The sequence below is a fragment of the Mercurialis annua genome, linkage group LG8 (genome assembly GCF_937616625.2).
Source record: "Mercurialis annua linkage group LG8, ddMerAnnu1.2, whole genome shotgun sequence".
Classification (NCBI taxonomy): domain Eukaryota; kingdom Viridiplantae; phylum Streptophyta; class Magnoliopsida; order Malpighiales; family Euphorbiaceae; genus Mercurialis; species Mercurialis annua.
The window spans coordinates 10,977,252-10,983,765 of NC_065577.1; the positions used below are offsets into that span (position 1 = coordinate 10,977,252).

General features: G+C 32.8%; 1 pseudogene; it reads right to left on the minus strand.

The window, feature by feature from the left end:
- Window positions 1–411: 411 nt before the first annotated feature.
- Window positions 412–4,545, minus strand: LOC126661609 (ATP synthase subunit O, mitochondrial-like; annotated as a pseudogene).
- Between the last annotated feature and the right edge of the window lie 1,969 nt (window positions 4,546–6,514).

The window sequence follows — 6,514 nt, forward strand, 5'->3', positions numbered from 1 at the left end:
AATATAAGTACATATGTATATTATTTTTAAAAACTATATATATTTTTATTGAAGTTCAGTTAATTCGGCTTTTTGGTCGGTTCAATTTTTAAAACACCCAAACAAAACCAAACACTGAACACCAAATCTTACCTAAAGTAGAAACTAAATTAAACCATTTTCACCGAAAAACCAAACCAAACAACGAAATTCGGTTTGATTTTTCGGTTTGGTTCGATTCTTTCTCACCCCTAGAAATGCAATTGTGGGAGATCGGACTTCCATTGACAAAAAATTAATCCACAATTGCTATGATCGTGCTTGATTCAAACAAAAACAATTCACAGCGAAAGAACAATGGAATGCAACAATATCAAAAAATAAATGGACAAAAAGGCACATGAATTCTATTACTGTGCATGGTAAGTCAAATTTAAACAAATTATAACCTCCATATATAACGATATAACTAAGAAATCGAAAACATTAGGCATAGGTCTATTGATGGTTGCTCCGAACAATTTTTATTGCATGCATTTGCATCATAAAAGAAAGGCTGACGTACAACCGAGAAAAAACTGAGCCAAAAATTTAAAATTCCTTTAATTTCTAGAGGACGAGATGTATCACAGAAGAGGCAAAACACCTTTTAAAGTGTATCGGCATTAATAGGCTCGCGCAGGAACCTCTTCATCTACTTCACCCTAGTCCTAATGAACATGTCGAACACTTTCTGGCTAAACTCTACCACAAGCCCACCAAGAATATTGGCATCAATCTGGAATGGGGCAAGAGAGATATTATTAACATTACTTCGATTCAACAACTTGACCGGGAAAACAATGATATAAGTGATATCGCATACCTTTTGCTCAACCTTGACTGTCTTCCCTTGTCCAATTATTTCCTATAGTGTTTGCTTCAGTTGTTTCTGCTCATCTAGGGATAGTGGCTGTTGTAGGATTATTTTTCAGTTAATTCTCAACATAAACACGGACAATCAGCTACAGCTTATATATTGTAAGAATAAGACATAATATTAGGTGAAAAGTTTGATCTGAACATGATGTGAGGAACTAGCCCATGAGCATTTGATTAAATCAATCTTCAAAGGAAAATAAAAAAACGGAAAAATCATCTCAAAACTCAATTTTCACAAGGAGACCTATGACCGGATATACAAATATATTAATCGCCTAAAAAACCTAAGAGAATTAAAATGCTAACAGAACACATCCTAAATCAAAGCTTCCAAAAACCATAGTAGTTAATCCAAAATATTTCTTTTGTTTTCGGTATTTAAAAAATAATTCTAAATTCCTAACAATATAAGAGATTATGACAAGATATCAGAAAGAGTATCTGTCTAGCATCATTCTCGAAAACTATCAAAAAGGTCAATACATGTTCTATAACTTTTCCCTTTCAGGTTTATCGATTGGTTTATGATTAAATGGCACATTAAGATTATCAAGTTCCAAACCACATCTCAACATTAGAAAAAGTCAGCAGCATTCCGATTTGGTCAAGAAAAAATAACTATCCTAAATTAAAGAGAGAAAAACAAAATTAAACAAAAAACATTCACGTGTTCTTGAGCAATAAGAGGGTGTGCATTCCTACACCCACAAGTACTAAAAACATTAAACTAAGGCTATATTTGGTTCATGGAATGGAATAGCTATCTTTATTCAGTAAAATGCTTACTCACAAAATCATGGAATAACAATTCTATGGAATTATTATTCCGCCCAATACAAGAAATAGCCATTCTATATGGAATAGATATTCTATTCCTTACATGTTCCATGAACCAAAGATAGCCTAAGTAGTATAACCATGCCCATAATTTATACAATTCCTAGAAACAAAAAGGCTTCTGAAAAACAATTATATAAAGAGGGCCAAACTTACAATCACAGTTGTGACTACTGCTCTAACTTCTCCCCTATCAGCCATGGTCAACTCCGTAAATCTCTTTGCAATGCTATCTATATGCCTCAACCTTACATTCCCGGCCAACACAACTAGTAGGATGTAATAAAAAGAATGTTTGGAGTATGAGAACAGAAAAACATAAATACATCAAATCTTACAGCCATAGATATGTAAGAACAGTTTATATAGATGTTTGAGAAAAATAACAAATTGCTTAAGCAAAGCTTTGAAGAATGAACAGACAGACAAAATTAACTAAAAGTCTAAAAGAGTATGATTCATTATAGATATCACAACCCTCGTTTTATTTATGGTGGTAACGATGTATCCCGATGCTTAGACTTTTTTTCGAGGTTTTAGCATTCGTTTTATTTATTGCCTATCGCATAATCACCATTTATCAAAAAAAAAATACTAAAAGTCTAAAAACATTCTACGAGAATACTGCAAAGCCAATATTGTCAATGCAGGCAAATCCAACCAGCAAGACTTGCTAAACAAAATACCATTCAATAGAAGGTTGTGCATGAAGCAACTATCATTTCAAATGAGCTTGAATAGATAATATCTCATCATATTCAAGTTACAAGTATGCCTATAATATTACTAATGTACAGAAAGAAAATACTAAACATAAAGTTTCCATCAAATTGAGAACGATTTAGTAATACATCAATTTTCACCGATCAAAATAAGACATTCATATAAAATCCAATTAAAGCATTTGCATATCATATGAACTAAAGATAACACAGATATAAGGTTTAATGCATTTAAATTCATTTAACTGAGAAATATTCTCACCTAAGATATTCTTTGTAACATCAGAATATTTAGCTTGGCCACATATTTCATTAAGGGCCTTGACTCTTGTATCAGAAGGCACTGACAAGTCCTTTGTAAATTGGGAAAACATGGGACTTTTCTTTGTAACAGCCACAATGTCCAGAATTTATGCCTCAACCTTGTCCAATGCACTAGCTTTTTTGGCTGCAATGTATAAAGCAGAGGCATATTGGCACCTAAATGTCAAAGATAGCCATTAACCAGAGGTTAAAACTGGAAAGAGAGAAAATGTATAATTTCTAATTTTAAAACCCCATAACTCTGGTTAAAGATACATTAGAGCGTAGTTGCATGACTACATGTCAATCACACTTACATACAAGAAAAGTTAGTAACAAATAATGTGTCAAAATAAAGATACATCAAAACTCTATACATTACCACCAATGTGAAATGTAATCCAGACGCTTTTGTTCATAAAAAATCGGAAGAACCAACCAAATAAAAAGAAAAAATCATTTACAATTTATCCAAATCTTGCAATGACTATATGAAAGCCGACGAAATTTACGCTGATGTTATTACATGTAGTGAAATGAAACCACCAACTCCTTTTCTTGCTTTTCTCTCCTTTCTTTCATTCGCTTCCAATTCTTTTGGACTCAAAATATATTTCCCTTTGTTAAACACTAATCAAGGGGTACATAATAAGTTCAGTTACCAGGCTAAGTAATGAAAGACCTCTTTAACCCAAATTCCATTTCATTAGGTGAAAAGCCATCGTTTGATGAACAAAACTTATGTCACGGGCACATATTCCAAATCATACCCAGAAAGCTATATTCCTAGACAGCATAACATTTCTCACAAACACATAAACACAAATAATAAGCATAAAATTTCATCAAATGTTTTGTTACCTTAATTTTTCATCAAACGTTTTGTTACCTCCTGTCCTGATGCAGTAGCATAATTTTTCGAAGACTGTAAGCAACAAAAATTACCAACCTTTATATAACAGCCACAAAATTCAAGTAACAATAATGTGTCAAAATAAGAAAAACTCTCCATCTCATAATAACATATTTATTAAAATTATCGTTTATTTCTCAGATTCTTAATATACTCTAATTGTTTTTTACATGGGTATCAAGCAAATATCAAGGATTGAGGGAATCATTTAATAAGGAATACCATAGTCTAGAACAGCTATACCAATATAACTATTAAATTAGGGTTATCTGCATATCAAATCTCAAAGTTTCACTTTTATAGTCATTTAATCTCATTCTTTATAGCGTTGCATCGCACACCGCAACCTTTCAATTTTTGGCATTATGTAGCAGTTGCACATTTCCATTTTATGACGGCGTTTTATACAAAACGGCGCTGATTTTGTACGCATTTTATAGCTTTAAAATTGGTGAAAAACGACTATATGCATAAAAAAACTTAAATTTTATCTACTAAACTGCTATAAAATCAATTCAAATTTACGAAATTTAAATATCATCGAATGGTATGAACAGTCACAATCTTCATTTAACATAGCCCAAATTAACATTTCAGATTCTAAAACAAACAAACAAAAAAAAACTTAACCTTCTGCTTTATTTTGATAATAAGTATGAGTAACTTAGCGTTTACAAAAGCTAAGCGTTCATCAATCACTAAAAATTAAAATAAAAAACAAAGAAATTAACAATAATAGTCTTTTACCTCAGATGTGAAAGCAGCGGGGTTAACGACGGAGCGTTGAACGGAGGATCCGGGAGCAGACAGAGAATCGGATCTTAGGATCCGATTAGCAAGAGGAAGACCCGATCTGATACGCCCAAACATTGTTTTTCTTTTTAGAGCTTTTGTTGTTTTCAATGGGTTTTTGATATTATTGTGCCTCATGGGCATAGGAAACTACCGTTTGATGCCCGTTTGGAATTGAATTCCAAATTTATGCCTGAACGGATTAAATTTTTTTCTATTTATAGTCCCTCACCCCCATTTCTAAATGAGCACAAAAAAAATGTTAGTATGAGTAAGTAAATGTAGAGAGTTTGTGAGGGAAAGAAATAGAGTTTAAGAAGCAAAAAATAGCTAATGTTGAACGGAAAAAATTTGTGAAGAATATTTCAAAACTACATTTTTTGTACGATACTATTTTTTCTGGAGGACTTTAAGAGGTGAGTCCGTTTAATTTTTTTAATTATTATTTTAAATACTGTTATTGTTTAGTAAATATTAGAAATTAAAAATTATTATAATATAGAGAAATGTTAGACATTAATTATTAATTATAGTTTAGAAAAATTATTGGGGTAATTTTTTAAAAAATTATAAATAGTTTGTTTATTTAATTTTTTAATAATTTTATTATTAGGAAAAGTCAGAGATTACTATAAACTATTAAAATATTAGTCTATTAAACTTTTAAATTCTTAATATAGATTGTTATTTCATATAATTATATTAGGGTATGTTTAATTTTTCTTATTTTCAAAATATTTGATAAAAATTATTAAAAATAATATAACAGTATTTCGAACTGATAAAAAGATATATATTTAAGAATCGCATTTTAAAAATAACGGTGACATATTTGTTTTTTATTCTCTAGCAATGACGACCGCAAACCTATCTTTTCTTAAATGCTGCGATGGCCGTATGGTAAACTCTCCTTATGGAGTAGAATATCATGGCGGTCGTCGGGTTAATATGACGCTTATAGAGATAATGAATTTCAAATAATTACAAAATATATGTAAATGGGCAGCTTTTACAGACTTCGAAGTAGAAATTACAAAAATCTACTTCCTGCTTCCAAGAATCGAAAGGGGTGTAATACGCATGTACTCGTTGTTTTCTGTGGAGAATAATTAGCACTTGTTTAGAATTTTGAATGAGGCTATGAGGTTTCCGGCACTCGATGTTTTGGAATTAATTATACGTGGAGTACGAGATTGTGGTTCGTAACGAGATTTTACTGGATCAGTTGGTTTCAAGTAATTCAAGTGGGTCGGAGAGGAGTAGTGATGAAGAGGAAGAAGATGATTTATATGGCAGCGACGAAGAGGATGTCGGGGAAGATTTGGGAGAAGATACACGATATCATTCGCAACTCCCTGAGCACGTTAGACGGGTGGATGTTTTAGACTTTGACGTTGCCCCAGAGGCTGATGAAAACATTGTGTGGACTCCTGGGATGGAGTTTCAAGAAGGGATGATCTTCCCAAATCGTGATGTCGTTCAAGCTTGTGCGACTTCTTATTCAGTCGACATGGGAAGGGAGCACAAGAGTCACCGGACTGCCAACTCGACAATAGTGTCGGTTTGTAAGCACAATGAAATATGCAAATGGTGGTTGCGTGCTACACTGCTACAAATAAATCAGATGTGGGCGTTGACAATATATAACCGGCCACACACGTGCAATCAACTGTTACCTGATCCTAACCATCATAATTTTGGGGTTGGTCCGATCGCAAAATATATCAGGACTCAAGTAATGGAGCAGCGTGATATACGGATAAAGACCCTCATTGCCAGAATTTGGAAAACATATGGAGTGAGGCCTCCGTATAAAAGAATATGGAATGCGAAGGAGAAGGCAATAGATGTTGTTTACGGGGCTGGTATGAGTCATTCGCTATGGTTAATAAGTTCATGAATGAGACGGTTCATGTCAATCCTAGATCATTCTGGCATGAAGAAGGTATAAGCAAATCCTAAACTATTATGTGGTTTTGTGTAGAACTAGTAAACTACGTACTAACTCTAATAATATACAACTTGTGATACGCAGGCGCCGAGGTGT